This window comes from Mauremys mutica, chromosome 18 (assembly GCF_020497125.1).
Source record: "Mauremys mutica isolate MM-2020 ecotype Southern chromosome 18, ASM2049712v1, whole genome shotgun sequence".
NCBI classification, from domain to species: domain Eukaryota; kingdom Metazoa; phylum Chordata; order Testudines; family Geoemydidae; genus Mauremys; species Mauremys mutica.
Genome location: NC_059089.1, coordinates 461,790 through 484,932, shown reverse-complemented (window position 1 = coordinate 484,932; position 23,143 = coordinate 461,790). Strand labels below are relative to the sequence as shown.

General features: G+C 52.8%; 2 non-coding genes across 2 annotated transcripts; one reads left to right on the top strand and one right to left on the bottom strand.

Moving 5' to 3' along the window:
* Nucleotides 1-13,962: 13,962 nt before the first annotated feature.
* TRNAS-GCU lies at nt 13,963-14,044 on the bottom strand. Its single transcript has one exon. It is a non-coding gene; the product is annotated as a tRNA-Ser (tRNA).
* Nucleotides 14,045-20,879: 6,835 nt separating this feature from the next.
* TRNAS-AGA lies at nt 20,880-20,961 on the top strand. Its single transcript has one exon. It is a non-coding gene; the product is annotated as a tRNA-Ser (tRNA).
* Nucleotides 20,962-23,143: the final 2,182 nt, after the last annotated feature.

Below are 23,143 nucleotides of genomic sequence, written 5' to 3'. Positions count from 1 at the left end.
AGTTCCAATCCTCTAAGTGTCTAGTTTATGTTTTCATCAATTAAACAAAGGGATCATTCCCTGAAGCAGAGCACAAGTTTGAAATACAGGCAGCATAGAGCCAATATTCATAATGTCAACTACAAAAAAACGATACATATCTAGAGATAGCATCATTATAATGAGCCAATCAGAACCTCTCCATAGACCCCTTCCACGACCACTTCTCTGTAATATTGGCTGCAAATATAGAACAGTGGTCACAACGGTGAGCTATACAGTTACAGATTATGTCAATAACGTCACAGGAGGCGACACGGCATCAGCAAGACTGATACTGGAATAGCCTCCAGTTTTGGTGTCCTCATTTGAAAAAGATGTTGTGAAATTGGAGCTGGGGCAGCAAAGAGCCACCTAATGTTCTGAGGACTGGAAAAAATACCTTCTGGTGAGCTATTGAAAGAGCTCAACCTGTTTAGCTGATCAAAAGAAGATTGAAAGGTGACTTCACTGAAGTGCTGAAGTGCCTTAATGGAGAGAAAAGATTGGGTATTAAAGGGCTCTTGAATCGAGCAGAGAAAGGCCTAACAAGAGCCAATGGCTGGAAGGTGAAAAGAGACAAATTCACATTACAACTAAGGCACAAATATTCAACAGCGAGGATGATTCACCACAGGAACAAGCTACCAAGGAAAGTGGTGGATTCTCCATCTCCTGATGTCATTTCATGAAGACTAGATGCCTTTCTGGAATGTGTTTGCCTCAAAAGTAGCTCTTGTGTCATTCAGGAGGCCTGTGATATGCAGGGGGTCAGATTAGATGCTCTAATGGTCTCTTCTGGCCATAAAGTCGACTAATTTCTGAAAAAACTGAGTGTAGCAGTGGGAGCAGCGTCTGATGTTTTCCTGTCTAGCTGGCTTGCTGCCTAGAACGAACGCTCCTTGAGTGGGGTGATCCACAGGGAGCAGCTCAAACCTCCAAAGTGCCTGGCCAGGGGCAGGACATTGGCACAGCAAGGGAGGGGTGTGGCAGTGACATCACAAAGGCCTTTTGCAGGACCTCAGCCTATTGGTCCAAGGCGGTGGGGAGGTGGTGACCTCACAGAGAGATGCTGACATCAGCCAGGCAGGACAGGGGCGAGGGGCCAGGGAAACCTCAGAGACCCCTGTGGCTTTGCTTCAGCAAGTCTCCTTCTCCAGGTCTCTCTCTGAGGACTTAGAGAGTATTCGGGTTCACGGACGTGAGCGCCAGGAGGAACCTCTTTCGAGTTTTCTCCTTCCCTTTCAGTGATTTTACTAGAAAACAGCTTCCCCCACAGCTCCCCTCCTGGAGGTTTGAAACCTGTTCAGTCTGATCCATGTGGTGACAGTTGAATTCTAGGCATGGATAATACGAGCTTAAGGAGGCAGAATTTTATTCTGCACTTGGGTTTGTCCTTTTTGTTTCACCTTTTGTCCTTTCTCCTATTCCCCTCTCAACACCGGGAGAGGGGTGTGTGTGTGTGTGTGTTGCGGGAGAGTGCTCAAAATGTGGGGCTGAAATAGTGCTCAGGCAGTGATCCCCACCAGTGACCTGGGCCATCCTTTGGGCTCTCTGGTGAGAACCCTCAGCCTCCCGTCCTCAGTCTCTACCCTGATTGGCTGAGCAGGGAGTTATTGACAGGGAGGAGACTCAGGTCCTTGTTCTCTTTTAAGACCAAGTAAATAAGTCAGAACCAGTTCTATGTTTGATGAATTTTGCTGCTTCTGGGCCGAAGCCGCCTACTCCTTGGGCACACTTGTTCCCCATTCACAGTGCCACCCCCTCTCCATTCTCAGCAAGCTGCAGCATGAGGTTTCAGCTACCATACTCCCTCCCCCTCCCTTTCCTATTGATAGCAGCCAAGGGAATGCTGGGAAATTTGGTTCTTTCCCTGCTGCAGGGCTGGCTCTAGGCAGGGAGCTAACCAAGGAACTACAGCTCCCAGGGCTCCCTGTTGGTTCTCAGCTCCCAGGCTGGATCCCTGCCGGCTGCCACCCCTGCAAATGGGCTGCTCCAGACACCTACTTACTTTACTGGTGCCTAGAGCCACCCTGACTCTGTGCCCCTGCCCGGAGCCTGCATCCAGCACCCAAACTCCATTCTAGAGCCTGCACCTGACTCCATCCCAGAGCGCAACCTCTCAACCATCCTACACTCCAATCCCCTGCCCCAATCCAGGGCCTGCACCCCAGACCTCCTTCCCCCACTCAAACTCCCTTGCAGAGCCTTAGGCAAGTGTGGGGAAGAGTTTGCGGGGGGGGGCTCTGAGTGGTCTGGGCACCACCAAAACTTCTACAAACCTGCTGCCACTGATACTTGGGGCGGGGTGAGGAGGCGAGCGGCGAGTCGGTGGATGGAGCGGGGGGGCACCATTTTCAGTATTTTAATGTTTGGTACTGCAGTGATTGACTGCTGTGTGCAGTAATATAGTGACCCCTGGGGGGTCCATACTTGGGGGGGGGTGAGGAGGTCAGCCACGAGTCGGCGGATGGAGAGGGGCAAATCTCTCAGATTCAAAATCTGGGACAGTGTCTGTTGGTCCTTTTTGCTGCTTTTCTCTGGGCTGGGGGTTGTCCCAGTGCTGCACAGAGGGGTTCCCACAGGAAGGTGCTTGCTCCTAACCCCCGAGGCCATCAGTGTGTCGGCTCTTCTCTAGCCAGCCCACTGCCAAGTCTGATTGGCCTTGGTCGGGCTCCCAGCCCCTCTCCAAGGGTTGCAGCTGGCTGGAGGTGCTGCCTTCCTCAGTCCCACCTCATTCACTCCACAGGGCGACTCATTACCAAGTGGGGGGAAGATCTTATTCTACTTCTAGCAAAAAGACATTTTTCTATTACCTTAATTGCACTACCTTAGGGGCCCCCTATAACATATTACCAAGGTTCAATACAAAGTCATAGACAAGTTATACAAAAATGCATAATGCAGAGATTTATCTACAACTGCACTGAGTGACTGCTGGGTGCAGTGATATAGTGACCCCTGGGGCTTTGAATGAGGCTTTATACTGGGGGGCAGGCGAGTCGGAGGCGAGCGGGTGGGCAAGTGGCAGGTGGGCACAGAGGTGAGCAGTGAGCCAGCAGGGGCTCAAGGGGCAGGGATGGGGGTTTCTGGCCGGGGAGGGAGGAGGTGAAAGGAGGCGAGTGGTGGGTGGGGGACTGACTAGGAGGAGATGCAGCAGGCCAGCGGGGAGCTAGGGGTTGAAGAGGGGTGTGATGATGGGGTCGAGCGGGGAGGGGGCAGGTCCTATTTTACTGCTGTGATCTGGTCACCCTATGGGTGCCATTTCTTCCCCCTCCCCCCAACCTTCCTTTTTGGCCCACACCTGTTTTGGTGGGGCGGCGCTGGGGAAGGAGGGTTTGTTTCTTTGGGGCGGGCAGTGCTGGGGACGTTGTTTCAAGGGGGCTGGGTGGCACAGCGGGGGGAGGCACTTTTATATTCTTGCTTTGAGTGCAAAAATAGCTAGTTACGGCTCTGGGACCCCACATTGCGCTAGGTGCTGTACAATCCCTGGCCAACACTGGGACACCCAGGGGGTTCCCCTCAATCTCCCTGAGCCTCTGCAGCCCAACTTCTTCTAACTCCATCTGGATCACACACACACACACCCCGGCAAAAAAACAAACCAAACTGGGCGGGGCAGCTCCTGGGGGCGGAGCTCTGGCACAGCCTGGGGGCGGGGCAGCTCCTGGGGGCAGAGCTCTGGCACAGCCTGGGGGCGGGGCAGTTCCTGGGGGCGGGGCTCTGGCACAGCCTGGGGGCGGGGCTCTGGCACAGAGCAGGGGCGGGGCTCTAGCACAGGGCAGGGGCGGAGCAGCTCCTGGGGGCGGGGCTCTGGCACAGCCTAGGGGCGGGGCAGCTCCTCGGGGTGGGGCTCTGGCAGAGATGGGGCTAGTTCCCGCCTCAGACAGTCCCTGGCCCAGTGAGTGTGGCAGCTGCAGCCTGGGTTGGGCTTGAAGGAGCCAGGAAGGGGCTGGAGCAGTGGGGGGCTGGTAGGAAGGAAGCAGGAAAAACAAGGAAAAGAGCCGTGGGGCAGCTCCTGGTGGCCGGGCTTTGGAAGGTACCAGACACTGCTGGTGCTGCTGCCTCCAGTGTGCGCTGGGAGCCGGGGCTGAGCTCCGGGCTGCTGCTGCGGCGCCAGAGGGGCTGCTCCAGGGACAGACTTTCACTGAAGCACTTTCTGTGCCCAGCCGAGGTGAGGCAGCCCTGGGTGGGCAGAAGAGAGACTCCACACACAGGTCCCAGAAGCTGAGGGTCTCGCAGCCCCTGGGGATCTGCTGTTGGGTGGGGTCTGGACAGCGATGCAGCCCCTGCCTAATGCTGCCTCAGGTGTAGTGTGAGAAACTGCTGTGTGTAGGAATTTGCTACTTATGGTGCACTGAGCCTGTTCACATAAACTGAGCATGCTCAGTAAATCTGCTGAAGCCACTTCCCTTCACCCTGCCCTTTCTCAGGATCAGATTCTGCAGATTGCTATTTACAGGGTGTCATAAATGTATAGCTACAGGTAGCATAAAATACCCTGTAAAGGGTTAAAAAGCTCAGATAACCTGGTTGGCACATGACCAAAAGGACCGATAAGGGAAGAAAACACTTTCAAATCTGTGGGGGAAGGTTTTTGTTTTCTTGTTCCTTTGTTCTCTCTGGGTCAGTGAGGAACCAGGGCATGGAAAATACATCTCCCTAAGCACATGGCATAGAAAAACCTTAGAGTTCTGTCCATAGGCAGGTCCTTGCATAGCTTACTGAGTCACAAGGCGTATCTGCCTTCTCTCAATGGGTCGATTGTGTAGCTGATGGTCCTTAATGGGCCATCAAGCAGGCTAGGCAGAACTGACACCAATTTGTCTGGCTGGGGTGTTCCCTGGAAGCAGAGCACAAGTTTGAAATACGGGCAGCACAGAGCCAATATTCATAACGTCAACTTCAAAAATGATACACATCTGGAGATGGCATCATTATAATCAGCCAATCAGAACCTCTCCATAGACCCCTTACACAACAACCTTTCTACAATATTGGCTGCAAATATAGAACAGCAGTCGCAACGGTGATCTATACAGTTACAGATTATGTCAATAACGTTACAGGAGGTGACACGGCATCAGTGAGACTGATACTGGAATACTGCCTTCAGTTTTGGTGTCCTCATTTGAAAAAGATGGTGTGAAACTGGAGCTGGGGCAGCAAAGAGCCACCAAATGTTCTGAGGGCTGGAGAAAAATGCCTTCTAGGGAGCTATTGAAAGAGCTCAACCTGTCCAGCTTATCAAAAGAAGATTGAAAGGTGACTTCACTGAAGTGTTGAAGTGCATTAATGGAGAGAAAAGATTGGATATTAAAGGGCTCTTTAATCTAGCAGAGAAAAGCATAACAAGACCCAATGTCTGGAAGGTGAAAAGAGACAAATTCATATTACAACTAAGGCACAAAGATTCAACAGCGAGGATGATTTACCCCAGGAACAAGCTACCAAGGAAAGTGATGGATTCTCCATCTCCTGATGTCATTTAATGAAGACTAGATGCCTTTCTGGAATGTGTTTGCCCCAAAAGTAGCTCTTGTGTCATACAGGAGGCCTGTGATACGCAGGGGGTCAGATTAGATGCTCTAATGGTCTCTTCTGGCCATAAAATCGACTCATTTCTGAAAAACTGAGTGTAGCATTGGGAGCAGCGTCTGATGTTTCCCTGTCTAGCCGGCTTGCTGCCTAGAACGAACGCTCCTTGAATGGGGTGATCCACAGGGAGTAGCTCAACCCTCCAAAGTGCCTGGCCAGGAGCAGGACATTGGCACAGCAAGGGAGAGGTGTGGCAGTGACATCACAAAGGCCTTTTGCAGGACCTCAGACTATTGGTCCAAGGTGGTGGGGAGGTGGTGACCTCACAGAGAGATGCTGACATCAGCCAGGCAGGACTGGGGCGAGGGGCCAGGGAAACCTCAGAGACCCCTGTGGCTTTGCTTCAGCAAGTCTCCTTCTCCAGGTCTCTCTTTGAGGACTGAGAGAGTATTCGGGTTCACGGACGTGAGCGCCAGGAGGAACCTCTTTCGAGTTTTCTCCTTCCCTTTTAGTAATTTTACTAGAAAACAGCCGTCCCTGTTTAGAAGGTAAGAGCCTCCTCGAGGTTTGAAACCTGTTCAGTCTGATCCATCTGGTGAGAGTTGAATTCTAGGCATGGAAAACATGAGCTTAAGGAGGCAGAATTTTATTGCGCACCTGGGATTTTGTCCCTCAGAATCACTGTGGACATTAGGGTTTGTCCTTTTTGTTTCCCCTTTTCCTCCATCCCTCCCTCCTTTCTCTTCATTTCTTGCTTCTTTTGTCCTTTCTCCTGTTCCCCTCCCAACACCAGGAGGGAGGGGGGTGTGTGTGTGTGTGTGTGTGTGTTGCTGGGGAGTGCTCTGCAGCTCCCACTGTGGGAAGTCCACCCAAAAATAGTGCTCGGGCAGTGATCCCCACTAGTGACCTGGGCCATCCTTTGGGCTCTCTGGTGAGAACCCTCAGCCTCCCGTCCTCAGTCTCTACCCTGATTGGCTGAGGAGGGGGTTATTGACAGGGAGGAGACTCAGGTCCTTGTTGGTCTCTTTTAAGACCAAAGAAATAAGTCAGAACCAGTTCTGTGTTTGATTAATTTTGTGGCTTCTCTGTATTAATGGTCTCTGAGCAGTTCATGATTCTCTCTAACATTGCAGTTCTCCTCAAATACTTGCTGAATAATTCCTGTTACTGTTGTTGGTCTGGAGCTCATCTGAGAGCACTTTATTCAGGTCATTCAGTGTATGAAATTCAAGATCCAAAGGTTAGTTTGAAAATCAGGGCTCTTGGGTCCTATTCCCAACTCTGCCACTGACTGGCTGTGTGACCTAAGACAAGTCAATTCTCCTTTCTCAGCCTTAGCTTCTCCCTCTTTCAAGTAGGGATAATAATGATCTGCTCCTACCTAGCTCAACACACTCACTCTTCCCCAGCACACACACTGTCTCTCCCCAGAACACAAACAGTCTCTACCCCGCCACGCACACTGCAGTTGAAAAGCAGCTGGCAATCTAGTAAGATGCCCGTGGAACGGTGGGATAGAGAAACCTGCATCATGTGATGCTGTACCATCCCGTGAGGCATTGCAAACCCTTCCCAAAACACCCTGCAGCCAGTTGCACAGTGGGATAGTTGCCCACAGTGCACTGCTCTCTGTTGCCATCCAAGAACTGCTAGCAGGGATGTGCTCTGGGGACACAAGGGGCATAGGGAGGACATTCAATAGCTGCAGGGCCGGCCTTAAGCCGATTTGCCCGATTCCCCTGAATTGGGCCCCGCCCCGAGAGGGCCCCGCGGTGCAGCGTCTCTCCCGGAAGCAAAGCTCTGCGTCTCCCGGAAGCAGCAGCTGTTGCTAGGCAACTAGAGACGCTGGCCGGCTGAGGCAGAGGCGGCCCCTGGCTGTACTTGCAGGTCGGGAGGGGGGAGAAGGCACATGTGCTTTTCAGCCTTACTTCCCCTCCCCCTCCCCCACCCCCAGCACTCACCTGGAGGAGACCAGGAGGGAGCTTCTGGCCCGGTGGGAGACAGGAATCTCTGCAGTGGACCTCACTCACCTGAGCAGCTGCTGGGGCTTCCAGCGGTGAGTGTCTGATCCTGCGATTCCCCGTAGGTTTGTAATATTGGGCTGGTTTTGTGGTTTATGTGGTGTTGCTGTTTGAGGGTGAGCTTGTGCCTGCCTGTGTCTGTTTCAAAACTAAAGTTGGGATCATGTAACCCAGGAAAAAAGCCCCGAGCCGGTACTTAGTGCTGTGAACTCCAGGTGAGAGAGAGGCAGGTTTGGAGGAGGAAACCAAATACATCAAGAGGGGAGAATGCAAAAGGTCTGCAACACGGCAGGCTGAGACTTTTAACTCCCTTTCCCCCCTTCCCCCGCAGGAGGGGAAACTGAGGCACTGAGTGATCAGATTCCCCTCTCCAAATTATTTGCAAAGGAGGAGGACGGGGGCTCCTATCCAAACCAGTTCCCTTCCCATCAACTCTGCTTTCCCTGCTGCAAGACCGCTGTAGGGGCTGAATATTTCCATTAAACCATGGCTCCTTCATTTGCCCTGCAACAATGAAATAGATCAGCTTGGGGTGGAATAGCCCCCCCCCCCAAGCTTTGTGGATATTAAGGTTTGGGGGGGGGCATGATAATATTCTAGATCAATCAAATGCCCAGCTCAGCTTTCTAGCCATCCAGCAGCTTTAGGGCAGGGAAGGTAGGTGCTCTTGGTGCAGAGTGGTCCCAAAACAGGGGTGAATTTAGCGGGGGGTTGAGGGGTCTGCTTGAAATCCCACCCGATGCAGCCACACAGAATCATTGGCAGCGCTGGGAGAGGCCAGGAGTGGAAGCAGGTGGCCTGGGGGTGAGGGGACATTTGCCCTCAGTCCTCGGCTCTGGGATGGACTAGGCTGGGTGGTGGGTTCAGTCTAGTCTTCCAGCCTGTTGCTCTCACTGGGGTTTGTGGTTTTCATCTGGCTCCACCAAAAAGATCAAACAAGCCCAGTAGAAAAGGGGAGTGAGAGAGGCGGGAAGGAGTTTGTAAGGGGTTTAAGTGACCCATCAGTGAAAGAGTAAAACCAGAGTTTGACTGGGTTTCCCCCCAGCCACTACTCCTGCAAACACTGGGCAAGGGGCAGCTCCATCCCCCACTGAGGCTATGGTGAGGGACAACAGGGGAGGAAGGAAGCTACATGGCAGTCCCTTCCCCCGAACACCACCCTCCAGCCCCCAAACTCTGTCCCAAAGCCTGCACCCAGCCCTCCGCATGCCCTCCCAGAGCCTGCACCCCTCCACCCTTCCTGCACCCCAGTCCGGAGCCTGCACCCAGCACCCAAACTCCGTCCCACTCAGCCCTGGGCAAAGCTCCTTGGTCTGGCTCCCAGCCCCTCTCCAAGGGTTGCAGCTGTCTGGAGGTGCTGCCTTCCACGCCTTCCTCATTCACACCTCATTCATTCAATAGGGCAATTGATTACCAAGTGGAGAGAAGATCTTATTCTACTTCTAGCAAAAAGACATTTTTCTTTTACCTTAATTATACTACCTTAGGGGCCTGCTATAACATATTACTAAGGTTCAATTCAAAGTCATGTAAAAGTTATACAAAAATGCATAATGCAGAGATTTATCTACAACTGCATTGATTGACTGCTGTGTGCAGTAATATAGTGACCCCTGGGTCTTTGAATAAGGCTATATACTGGGGGGGGGTGCAGCGGCGAGTCGGGGGTGAGCGGGTGGGCAAGTGGCAAGTGGGCAAAGAGGCGAGCAGTGAGCCAGCGGAGGGTTTAGGGGCGGGTATGGAGGTTTCTGGCAGGGGAGGGAGAAAGTGAAAGGAGGCGATTGGTGTGTGGGGGACGGACTAGGAGGGACGCAGCAAGTCAGTGGGGGACTAAGGGGTGAGGAGGGGTGTGATGGTGGAGCCGAGCTGGGAGGGGGCGGGTCCTATTTTACTGCTGTGATCTGGTCACCCTATGTGTGCCAGGTTTCAGAGTAGCAGCCGTGTTAGTCTGTATCCGCAAAAAGAACAGGAGTAATTGTGGCACCTTTCACCTGAAAAATTTATTTCAGCATGAGCTTTCATGGGCTACAGCCCACTTCTTCGGATGCATAGAATGGAATACTTCTTTTTGCCTATGGGTGCCGTTTCTCCCACCTCCCCCTCAAACCTTCCTCTTTGGCCTACAGCTGTTTTGATGGGGTGGCGCTGAGGAAGGAGGGTTTGTTTCTGCGAGGCGAGCGGCGCTGGTGGGGGCAGTGTTTCCACGGGGCCGGGCGGTGCTGGGGGGAAGGAGGGGGCATAAAATAAACATTATTGAAGAAAATCAGTTGTATAACTATCAAAACAAATTATTTTCCTAATATGAAAGTGAAAATGTATAATTAATATTCTTTTAGAATGTGGTGGCTTCTATCAATATGGGCAAGAGATCAAGAGATATTGGTAGAAAGTACCCAAGTGGGAGTAAGAAAAGAGCCATATACAATATTATGTAGTAATATATAATTTTGTTGTTATGTATCTAGTCATGGAAAGTAAATAATACATGTAAATAATACATGTAAGAAATAAAAGGTGGGTTTTTTTTAAGTCATCCCTGCCGGGGCCCCATCAAAACTGTTCGAATTGGGCCCCGCACTTCCTAAAGCCGGCCCTGCCTGCCCAGCAAACAGCTGATCGCAGCTGTGCCCAGGCCGCCCCCGGGAAAAGCTCCGCGGAGGAGGCACCACAAGCTGCCAGCAGCGGGTCATTCCCGGGGGGGGCCGAGCACCCGCCTGCAGCCGCCGCAGCCTCCTCCCCCCCGAGCCCCCACGGGAGGGGGGAGGAGCAGCCCGCCCCAGCCGGGGCTCAGGGCATCGGGGTGCCAGGGCTCCCCCCATGCGCACGCCTGGGCCCGGGACACTCACACACACACTCTGCCCCGGGGCTCCCCTGGTGCCCAGAGACCGACCAACCCCCCGCCTGCCCCCCCGCCCTTCCCCGCCTGCAGCTCTGGCCTCTCCCCTCCCCTCCCGCCAGCCGCCCCCAGGGGAGCCCCGGGCCCCAGGCTCTGTCCCCACCTGGAGCCCAGCGGGGCCGGGTGCAGCTCCTGCTGCAGCTGAGAACAGCGGCTCCGCTCCGGCCCGGGCGGTTCCAGCGCTGCTGGCAGCACGTGGCCACCAGGGAGCAGCTGCTGAGCCCGGGCTCCTGCGTCACAATGTGCCAGAGCCCCGCCCCCAGGAGCTGCCCCGCCCCCGGGCTGTGCCAGAGCCCCGCCCCCAGGAGCTGCCCCGCCCCCAGGAGCTGCCCTGCCCCCGGGCTGTGCCACAGCCCCGCCCCCAGGAGCTGCCCCGCCCCCGGGCTGTGCCACAAGCCCCGCCCCCAGGAGCTGCCCTGCCCCCGACTCTGGGCTTTCTTTTCCTGGTCCTGCCTCCTTCTTCCCAGCACCTCCGGGCTCCCAGCTGCTCCTTCCTGTGTCTGCAAACACCCCCCGGGCGGGCTGCAGCGCTCGCTGGGGCTGGCTCCAGTGGCTGAAGTTGCCTCCATCTCTGATCACCTGTGGGGGAGGGATGAAGAGAGGAGATGGGCCCAGGGTGTGAAAGCAGAATTAGGGGGCAGGGAAAGAAGGACTGTTTGGAAAGGTGGGTTTTTGCGGGGGGGGGGGTGATCCAGATGGAGTCAGAAGCAGTTGGACAGCAGAGGCTCAGGGAAATTGAGGGGAACCCCCTGGGTAGCCCAGTGTTGGCCAGGGATTGTACAGCACCTAGCGCAATAAGGGGTCCCGATCTCAGTCATGATCTGTGCAGCACCTGGGAGCCCTGATGTCTGTTTCCTGATCACAGGCACTGGGAACGGATAGAGGGGAAACTTCAGCACCTGAAGGGTTAATGTAGCCCTGTGTACAACCCCTGCTGGGTGGCACTGCTGCTCTCAGGAGGGGTTGGCTTAGTAGACAAACAGCCCAATCTCTCTCCCATGTGATCTAGTGATCTGGATTCCTGGTTTTCACCTCAGTAGCCTGGGTTCAATTCCCAGTGTGGGAATAGTGCAGAGCTTTTGCTCAGAGGGGAGGAAGGGAATGGGGAGGGATCCTGGAAGCAGGGCATTTGGACAGTGTGGGGAGGGGGTCCCAGAAGTGGGGGTGGGGGGCAGAGGTCTGAGGGGAGGTCAGGGAAGGATCCCAGCATTGTGGGAAGTGGGCAGCATGGAGAGCCCAGGCCTGGCATGGGGACAGGGAAGAGTGACTCTGTCCTTCTAAACTCACCAACTGCAGACTAGGCAGGACTGGAAGAATTACGTATTTGTTGGTAAATGTCAATTTCAGTGTAAACGCACAACCCAATGGCAAAATATTTCCATTGATAATAATCAAAATTGACAGCTGGGCAAAGTAAGAAACATGCTGCTTGAGAATTTATCCTGTTCTAATCCTATTGGGGTCCCTTCTGCCTTAGATGCCACCATGTGGGTGTTTCGTTTCCCTCCCTATTTTCACACAGAGACACAATTTCCTTTGCATGGATCCATGAACAGCAAAATCTTCCTGTGTCGCTTGTTTGAGCCAGGGCATTTGATTTCATTGACACCTTCTCTCCTGCAATGGCAATGGTCAAACAGAGGGGACGTGGCCACCTTGACCCCTGGCAGTGAGATATTCACTGTCCTCTTTCTTCAGGCTGCTGCTGTTATTCCATGAATTATCAAGGATGGAATAAAAAGCTGAGTTTACTCCAGGGTGAGGAAAGAAAGGAGCCACCAACTCCTTGAAAAATCTCAGTGCCCAGAGAAAACCTGCCCGTTACTGGAATCCCTGATGTGTTGGTGGCTTGTTTATTTACACTGAGGATTGAGTCCTGCTTAGTGCACCGTGTTTGAGAAAGAAAATCCTAACCCGCCCTTTGAAATAACAAAAGCAGCAGGACATGTTTCTGTCCCTGCCCCAGAGCAGAAAGACCAATGGAGAAATGCCATGAGTCCAGGGTAATACTCCCCTGCGGTTTTACCATTTCCACTTGCTAAACTCCCTCCCAACCTTCTGGGCTCCTGGAGCAGGGGACTGAGCCTGAGCCGAGACACGGACACTGCAACTTTACAGCCCAAGCCGCATGACCCTGATTAATGTGACACGGGCCAGTCGTGGGTGTTTCATTGCACTGGAGACGTAGCCTAATGTTATGTCTACACTGTGATTAACACACCCAGGGCACCTGTCGCAAAGCCCGGGTCAGCTGACTCAGGGTTATGGGGCTTGGGCTGCAAGACTATAAAATTGCAGTGCAGACAGATGGGCTTGAGCCCAGTCTCTGAGACCCCACGAGGGGTGAGGGTTTCCGAACTCAGGCTTCAGTGTGAACAGAAATATCTGCACCACAGTTTTTAGCCTCTCAGCTTTAGCTTCATGAGCTCAAGTCAGATGACCCAGGCCAGCCCTGCTGCCATCTTTATCCCAGGAGAGATGGACTCTAAGGGTACGTCTCCATTGCAATGTCAGCCCAGGGGTGGCACGCTGTGCTCAAAGCAGCACCCTGGAAGCCCCATATTCACCGCTCTCATATAATGATGATACGGTTTGTACAAAGTCTGCCTGGTGAGGTATCATTTCAAAAGTCTTGTTCTGTTGAACATTACTATTGTGTTGGATTGTGTGTGTAGCATTGGCTGGGAAGTTTTGCTCTGTGTGTGTGACTGAGATGAGGTTGGGAAATGCCCACCACCAGCCTTTCAGGTGTGACAATGGAGGAGCCAGACCCGCTGCTGGCCCATTAAAGGGATCCACACTGCCAAGGACTATCCCAGGAACCGTGTACAATGCAGACTTCTCCGAGATAGCACAGCGACAATGGACACTGCTTGACTCACATCCTAGCAAAGGTACTTCCTAGCCAGTTGGAAGAAACTATGAAAGGGGGGGTAGAGACATCATGAGTTAGCCTCTCTCCCCCACAACTCAACAGCTGGAAATACACCTGGATGACAAAACTGATTCAGAAATCAGAAGAGAATAATAATAGTACATTCAAACCAAAGTCCCCAAACAGACTAGTAGTGGTTTTTCAGCAGAAAATTTTCAGTTTGGGGAATTTTGTTTTCTGTCAGACGTTGCCAAGGGAAGCAGAGAGAAAATGGTTGAGTTGCCTCCTTCAGAACAGCTTGGCCTAGCCACTAGGTCTGGTTCACTGTTGTGGCCTTGCTCAGGTTGGGGGTATTTTAATTATTTGGGGAGGTCCCAGGGTGTTTGGGGGAGATTATGAGGCTGTTCCCTTTTGAGATAAAAGCTAAGAAATGCAGGACTAGAGAATTTTTTCTAGAAATCCGGGATTTAGACATTTTATTTGAAGCAAGTGGGGGGGGGGGGAGCTGAGATTCTGAGAAGGTTTTTGTTTGCAAGAAGCAACATTGTTTGATCTGTCATTGTACCAAGGGGGGAGATGGTTGTCTATAAAGGAGAGTTAAGACTAAAAGCAGCCGATGAGGATGGGAGTTGAACCCATGCATGCAGAGCACAATGGATTAGCAGTCCATCACCTTAACCACTCGGCCACCTCATCTGAGCTGCTAAAACAGCGACAGGAGGAGAAATCAAAGTCCGGCAGAGATAGGGACACTAAGCAGTTTCCCAATACTAAGCATAAGCAGGGGCTGAATGAGCTCCCCCCTCACATCTAGTGATGAGCTGTGGGAAGACTTCAGGAACAGGCCGTGTTTGCACAGACACCCCTACTCTGCCTAGCTATGCAGCATGATGGGACCGCTTCCCCAAAATGACCAGTTTGGGATGGTGGTGGGTTGCAAATCACTTTAGGATTGAGTGCAATGAAATGTTATTCTCCTTCCTGTACGAGTGACGGGCAGCAGAACGTACCTAGGCTGTCCTGACGGAGGGGGGTGGGGTGGGTGAGGAATCGCTTTCATTGGACTGCAGAGAAGTGATTGAGGACGTCACCCTAACCCAGTGGTCCCCAAACATTTCACACTGCGCCCTCGTATCCATGGCTGTGGCCCCTCGGAAGCCGCGGTCAAGAACCGGGGCTGGGAGTGGGGCCGTTGCTTGCTGGGGAGAGGGGTGCGGACGGGGGTCAGGGGGTCGAGGCCGGGCTGGGAGCCAGGGGCCCAGGCTGAGGGTGGGGTTGGGGAAGAGCTGGGACAGAGTGGGGCTGAGTGGGGCTCCCTCCCTGCCCTCCATGGGGGCTGGCTCAGGCCCTGAGGTGCCCCCGTCAATCTTCCTCTGTGTCCCCCTAGGAGTCACGCCCCACATTTTGGGGACCACTGACCCCTACTCACTAAGCAGGGGCTAGTGATGCCAAAGCCCAGGGAAAGGGAGAACAAGTGCGGGGGCCCCAGCACTGGAACCCTGCCCCCCCACTTCTGTGTGTGGCTCTGCCCCCTTCCACACCTTCCACCCACGGCCCCACCCACTGTCACCTCTGTTCCACCCCTTCCCCCACTGGCCCCACCCTGTCACTCCTTTACCCCGGCCCCGCTGCGGCCCCGAGACCAGAGAAGCTCTGTGCCCCTGCTGCAGCCCCCGGGCCGTAGCAGGGAGTGGGAGCTCCTCCAGCCCTGGGACCACCGTGGGGCAGATTTTTCCAGGGGGACTTAATTTGACCAGGGCCCCTAGTCATGGGCCCCACTGCCCCCTTGGCAACGCAAGGTTTGGGGAGGCTGAGCCCCCCCGAGCCTCCATTACGAGCCGCCCAGGCTACCTCTGCTCAGTGGGTGCCCAGTCTCCCTGTGTCTCTGCTGTTCGTGCTGGGGAGCCCGGCCGGCCTTAGGGGTGGGGCCCCCGGCAGCCGCCCAGGGCTCCAGGGGGTCAAAGGGCACCGTGTGGCCGTGCAAAGGTGCTCACTGCTCTCCCCTGCCCCAGTGCTCCTCCGTGGCCCCACAGAGGCTGGGGGGAGCGAGGAGCAACACTATGTGCTCCCTGCGTCCTGGTCACTTTCCCCACCGGGGGTGGGCTGTGAGGGGAGCATCAGAAGCTGCAGCTCTCTGCCCTCCCCTGATGCAGCCCGGCTGAGGAAAGTGACCTGGATGCAGGGAGCTCGGATGATGTCCCTTCTCGCCCCCCTGCCCCTGCTAGGGAAGGCTGCTGTGTGGTGTCTCCATGGCTGCACTTTCAGTGATGCAGGTTTCTCTCTCCCGTTGGTCCATGGGCATCCTACTAGATTGCCAGCTGCTTTTCAACTGCAGTGTGAAGACTGTGTGTGTGGGGAGAGACAGTGTGTGTGTCTTGGGGAAGAGTGAGTGTGTTGAGCTAGGTAGGAGTAGATCATTATTATCCCTACTTGAAAGAGGGAGAAGCTACGTGTGAGAAAGAATTGACTTGTCTGAGGTCACACAGCCAGTCAGCGGCAGAGTTGGGAATAGGACCCAAGAGCCCTGATTTTCAAACTAACCATCGGATCTTGAATTTCAGACATTGAATGACCTGAATAAAGTGCTCTGATGAGCTACAGACCAACAACAGTGCACAGGAATTATTCAGCAAGTATTTGAGGAGAACTGCAATGTTAGAGAGAATCATGAACTGCTCAGAGACCATTAATGCAGAGAAGCAGCAAAATCCATCAAACATAGAATTGGTTCTGACTTATATCCTTGGTCTTCAAAGAGAACAAGACCTGAGTCTCCTCCCTGTCAATAACCCCCTGCTCAGCCAATCAGAGTAGAGACTGAGGACGGGAGGCTGAGGGTTCTCACCAGAGAGCCCAAAGGATGGCCCAGGTCATTGGTGGGGATCACTGCCCGAGCACTATTTCAGCCCCACATTTTTGTGTGGACCTCCCACAGTGGGAGCTGCAGAGCACTGCCCCGCAACACACACACACACACACACACACACACACACACACACACCTCCTGGTCTTGGGAGGGGAACAGGAGAAAGGACAAAAGAGGCAAGAGATAAAGAGAAAGGAGGGATGGATGGAGGAAAAGGTAAAACAAAAAGGACGAACCCCAATGTCCCCAGTGATTCTAAGGGACAAAATCCCAGGTGTGGAATAAAATTCGGCCTCCTTAAGCTCTTGTTTTCCATGCCTAGAATTCAACTGTCACCAGATGGATCAGACTGAACAGGTTTCAAACCTCGAGGAGGCTCTTACCTTCTAAACAGGGACGGCTGTTTTCTAGTAAAATCACTGAAAAGGAAGGAGAAAACTCGAAAGAGGTTCCTTGTGGCGCTCACGTCCGTGAACCCGAATACTCCCTCAGTCCTCAAAGAGAGACCTGGAGAAGGAGACTTGCTGAAGCAAAGCCACAGGGGTCTCTGAGGTTTCCCTGGCCCCTCGCCCCTGTCCTGCCTGCCTGATGTCATCATCTCTCTGTGAGGTCACCACCTCCCCACCACCTTGGACCAATAGTCTGAGGTCCTGCAAAAGGCCTTTGTGATGTCACTGCCACACCCCTCCCTTGCTGGGCTAATGTCCTGCCCCTGGCCAGGCACTTTGTAGGTTTGAGCTACTCCCTGTGGATCACCCCACTCAAGGAGCGTTCGTTCTAGGCAGCAAGCCGGCTAGACAGGGAAACATCAGACGCTGCTCCCAATGCTACACTCAGTTTTTCAGAAATTATGGCCAGAAGAGACCATTAGAGCATCTAATCATATAATCATAGAATATCAGGGTTGGAAGGGACTTCAGGAGGTCATCTACTCCAATCTACTGCTCAAAGCAGGACCAATCCCCAACTAAACCATACCAGCCACGGCTTTGTCAAGCCTGAGCTTAAAAACCTCTAAGGAAGGAGATTCCACCACCTCCCTAGGTAACCCATTCCAGTGCTTCACCACTCTCTGAATGAAAAAGTTTTTCCTAATATCCAACCTAAACCTCCCCGACTGCAACTTGAGACCATTACTCCTTGTTGTGTCCTCTGCTACCACTGAGAACAGTCTAGATCCATCCTCTTTGGAACCTCCTGTCAGGTAGTTAAAAGCAGCTATCAACCCCCCCCTCAATCTTCTCTTCTGCAGACTAAACAAGCCCAGTTTCCTCAGCCTTTCCTCATAAGTCATGTGCTTCAACCCCCTAATCATTTTTTGTTGCCCTCTGCTGGACTCTTTCCAATTTTTCCACATCCTTCTTGTAGTGTGGGGCCCAAAACTGGACTCAGTACTCCAAATGAGGCTTTACCAATGTCTAATAGAGGGGAATGATCACATCCCTCGATCTGCCGGCAATGCCCCTAATTATACAGCCCAAAATGCCGTTAGTCTTCTTGGCAACAAGGGCACACTGTTGACTCATAGCCAGCTTCTCGTCTACTGTAACCTCTTGGTCCTTTTCTGCAGAACTGCTTCCTAGCCATTCGGTCCCTAGTCTGTAGCAGTGAATGGGATTCTTCCGTCCTAAGTGCAGGACTCTGCATTTGTCCTTGTTGAACCTCATCAGGTTTCTTTTGGCCCAATCCTCTAATTTGTCTAGGTCCCTCTGTATCCTAGTCCTACCCTCCAGCGTATCTATCACTCCTCCCAGTTTAGTGTCATCTGCAAACTTGCTGAGGGTGCAGTCCACACCATCCTCCAGATCGTTAATGAAGATATTGAACAAAACCGGCCCCAGGACCGACCCTTGGGGCACTCCACTTGAAATTGGCTGCCAACTAGACATGGAGCCGTTGATCACTACCCATTGAGCCCGACGATCTAGCCAGGTTTCTATCCACCTTATAGTCCATTCATCCAGCCCATACTTCTTTAACTTGCTGGCAAGAATACTGTGGGAGACTGTATCAAAAGCTTTACTAAAATCAAGGGATAACACATCCACTGCTTTCCCCTCATCCACAGAGCCAGTTATCTCCTCATAGAAGGCAATTAGGTTAGTCAGGCATGACTTGTCCTTGGTGAATCCATGCTGACTGTTCCTGATCATGTTCCTCTCCTCTAAGTGCTTCAGAATTGATTCCTTGAGGACCTGCTTCATGATTTTTCCAGGGACTGAGGTGAGGCTGACTGACCTGTAGTTCCCCGGATCCTCCTTCTTCCCTTTTTTAAAGATGGGCACTACAGTAGCCTTTTTCCAGTCATCCAGGACCTCCCTCGATCGCCATGAGTTTTCAAAGATAATGGCCAATGGCTCTGCAATCACATCTGCCAACTCCTTTAGCACCCTCGGATGCAGCGCATCCGGCCCCATGGACTTGTGCTCGTCCAGTTTTTCTAAACAGTCCTGAACCACTTCTTTCTCCACAGAGGGCTGGTCACCTTCTCCCCATGCTGTGCTGCCCAGTGCAGCAGTCTGGGAGCTGACCTTGTTTGTGAAGACAGAGGCAAAAAAAAAAGCATTGAGTACATTAGCTTTTTCCACATCCTCTGTCCACTAAGTTACCTCCCTCATTCAGTAAGGGGCCCACACTTTCCTTGACTTTCTTCATGTTGCTAACATACCTGAAGAAACCCTTCTTGTTACTCTTAACATCTCTTGCTAGATGCAACTCCAAGTGTTATTTGGCCTTCCTGATTTCACTTCTGCATGCCTGAGCAATATTTTTATACTCCTTCCTGGTCATTTGTCCAATCTTCCACTTCTTGTAAGCTTCTTTTTTGTGTTTAAGATCAGCAAGGATTTCACTGTTAAGCCAAGCTTGTCGCCTGCCATATTTACTATTCTTTCTACACATCGGGATGTTTTTTTCCTGCAACCTCAATAAGGATTCTTAAGGAACTGATTTCAGTGAAGGGACATGTTTGCTAGGTTTTTATGCATTTGCACAGGAAAATATTGAGTGTTTTTATTCATTTCAGGGATCCCTATTCAGTGGAACTCCTGAACATAACAGAAATGCCATTATTTTTGTTGAAGGAAGAGGCTTGTAAAGGGGCACTTGGATTTGAACTAAGGACCACTCAAACTGCAGTCAAATTCTCTACCACTGAGCTATACCCCCATAATTGCTGTGGAGGTAAGTCAGAGATCTTAAAGATTTTGAAGGACAGGCCCTGCCTCAGCCATCTCCTGTTCTGTTCCCAGACCATAGTGCTTTTAAAAATGGGGCTTGATTAAACTTATAGATCCATGTAAACACCACAGCTTGCACCCCCACCCCCATAGCTTCCCCCAGCGACATAGCTACCACCTCTCAGGGAGATGGGTTAACTACACAGATGGGACAGCTCTCTCCCCTCCGCTTAGAGCATCTTCATTATTTGTGAATAGGTAGGAAATAACCTCCTGAATGGACAGTAACCAATTTCTCAAATATTGCTGGGTCTGCATTCAATATGGGTACCTGGCCGTATTGGCTGGATTAGTAGGAGCATTGCCGGCAGATCGAGGGACGTGATTATTCCCTTCTATTCGGCACTGGGGAGGCCACATCTGGAGCATTGCGTCCAGCTTTCGCCCCCCCCCCACTACAGAAACAAATTGGAGAGAGTCTAGGGGAGGGCAACAAAAATGATTAGGGGGCAGGGGACTTACGAGGGGAGGCTGAGGGCAGGGCTGCCCGGGGGGGGCAGGTGGGGCAATTTGCCCCAGGCCCTGCAGGGCCCCCATGAGAATACAGGATTCTAGAGTATTGCAACTTTTTTTTATGGAAGGGGCCCCCGAAATTGTTTTGCCCCAGGCCCCCTGAATCCTCTGGGCGGCCCTGCCCCCTCCACCCCCTTCCCTCGTTCTCCTCCCTCTCAGGCCCCACCTGTGCTCCGCCCTCACTCCCATTGGCCACTTCCCACCCCCGCTCTTCCACTGTGGCTGAGGCCTGCTGGTCCACCTTCCGCTCGCGCCTCTCCTCCCTGAAGGCCTCCTTGTGCCTCTCCACCCCCTACCCCAAGGCCTGCCTGCTGCCCCCACCCCCTCCCCTGAGACCCTCCCGGCCCCCCACCCCCACCTCTCTGCCCCTCCCCTGAGACCCGCCCTGCCCACCGCCCCCACCTCTCTGCCCCTCCCCTGAGACCCGCCCTGCCCACCGCCCCCACCTCTCTGCCCCTCCCCTGAGACCCGCCCTGCCCACCGCCCCCACCTCTCTGCCCCTCCCCTGAGACCCGCCCTGCCCACCGCCCCCACCTCTCTGCCCCTCCCCTGAGACCCGCCCTGCCCACCTCTTTCCTCAGTCGTCTGTTGTTATTCCATGAAACATCAAGGATGGAATAAAAAGCTGAGTTTACTCACTGATGTGCTGGGGATATGGCAGGAAAGGGACTGTCTGAATGATCAAGGCAGGAAATGGACAACAATCTACAGCAATGTCATTGACCACAAACACACTCTAACCATGCTCCAGCCAGAAGGGAAATGAGCAGGAATTCTTGCAGTTCAGCCATGGACACACTTACACAAGGGCACAGCAGTGTGTGTGCTGAGGGAGCTGGTCTGAGGAAACAACTGGAATTGATCACTCAGTGAGAACAGAACTAGAGTGCAGTGAGAGACACATCTCAACCAAGTAGTTGTGGCTGAGTGGTTAAGGCGGTGGACTAGAAATCCATTGGGGTCTCCCTGCGCAGGTTCAAGTCCTGCCAACTACGGAGAAAGTTGTGGCTCTTTAGTTTCAAGGGAGCTGGGTCTTGTCTCACTCTCAAGCTGTGTCTACACTATTGGGTAATGTGGCTTTAAAGTGTTTTAATTAAACAGCTGCTGCATGTCCACACTATGCCCCTTGTGTCACCAGAGCACATCCAGGCTAGAATCTGGGATGGCCACAGAGAGCAGTGCACTGTGGGTAGCTGTGCAACTGGCTTCAGGGCGCTTTGGGAAGGGCTTGCAATGCCTCATGGGCTGGTACAGCATCACATGATGCCGGTTTCTCTATCCCACCGTTCCACGGGCATCTTACTAGATTGCCAGCTGCTTTTCAACTGCAGTGTGCGTGGCGGGGTAGAGACTGTGTGTGTGTGGGGAGAGGGAGTGTGTGTGTGGGGAGAGGGAGTGTGTCGGCACACTGTCTCTATGTTCAGACAGCTGCTGCAAGCAACCAGGCCTGAGGCAGGGGGAGGGGGCAGCCCCAACATCAGCCCCCGCTTCCCTCACTGGCTCAGCTCAGCACAGCAGCCTCTGTCACACGCACACACACACACTGCTGCTGCTTAGCTCTGTGTCAGGGGTGCTGGAACAGGGGGTTTAGAGGGCCGTGGCCCCACCACTCTTAACTGGCTGTTAGGACAAATGATGGAGGGGGGAAAGGGGGAGTCTGGGGGGGGGAGAGGCATTCTGTGGGTGTGGCCTCGGGGGGAGAGGTGGTGTGAGTGTGGGTCCTTGGGGAAGGGTTTTCATGGGAGTGCCACAGTTCAGACAATAGTGACCCCCCCACTGTAAGGAAGCTCCCGCCGCCCCTGCTCTGTGTTGGTAGCGCGGGAGAGAGCAGCGTTCCAGGGCAGTGATTTGCTCCCCGGGGCTCCGCCAGGGGGGCTTGGGAGGCTGCAGGGAGCCCTGGGCCCTTTAAATCACCAGCCTGGGGAAGCCGGGCCGGGCTGGCACAGCGTACCCGCTCTTGCCAGTACCCCATACCGGAATGTACCAGCTTACGTTCACCTCTGGAAGGTCCTCACGTGGATCAATAACTGGTTAAAAGCCAGGAAACAAAGGGTAGGAATAAATGGACAGTTTTCAGGATGCAAACAGGTAACTAGTGGTGTCTGTACTGGGACTAGTCAACATCTTCATAAACGATCTGCTGAACAGCGAGGTGACAAAATGTGCGGATGATCCAAAACTACAGAGGATAGTTAAGTCCAAAGCAGACTGGGAGGAGCTAAAAAGAGATTTCACAAAACTGGGTGAAAGGGCAACAAAACGGCAGATGAAATTCAATGTTGATCAATGCAAAGCGATACACATTGGCAAACATAATCCCAACTCTACATAGAAAACGATGGGATGTAAAATAGCTGTTCCAACTCAAGTGAGAGATCTCGGAGTCACTGTGGATAGTTCTCTGCAAACATCCACTCAATGTGCAGTGGCAGGCAAAAAGCGAACAGAATGTTGGGAATCATGAAGAAAGGGATAGAGAATAAGAGAGAAAATCTTATTGCCACTGTATAAATCCATGGTACGCCCATATCTTGAATACTGCATGCAGATATGGTCGCTCCATCTTAAAAAAGATGTACTGGAATTGGAAACGGTTCAGAAACGGGTATGGCGTGTCTGCCATATGAGGAGAGAATAATAAGACTGGGACTTTTCAGCTTGGAGAAAAGCTGACTAAGGGGAAATATGCTAGAGGTCTATAAAATCATGACTGGTGTGGGGAAAGTAAATAAGGAGTGTTACTTATTCCTTCTCATAACACAAGAACTAGGGGTCACCAAATGAAATTAATAGGCAGCCCGTTTAAAACAAACACAAGGAAGTATTTTTTCACACAACGCACAGTCAACCTGCGGAACTCCTTGCCAGAGGAGGTTGTGAAGGCCAAGACTATAACAGGGTTCCAAAAAAGAGCTAAATCGATTCATGGAGGACATGCTCTGAGCCAGGATGGGCAGAGAAGGTGTCCCTAGTCTCTGTTTGCCAGGAGCTGGGAATAGGTGACAGGGAATGGGTCACTTGGTGATTCCCTGTTCTGTTCATTCCCTCTGGGGCACCTGGCATTGGCCGCTATGGGAAGACAGGATACTGGGCTAGATGGACCCAGTCTGACCCAGTCTGGCCGTTCGTACGTCCTTATGCTCTTTTCATAAGATGCCTGGGATTCTGCCTCACAAT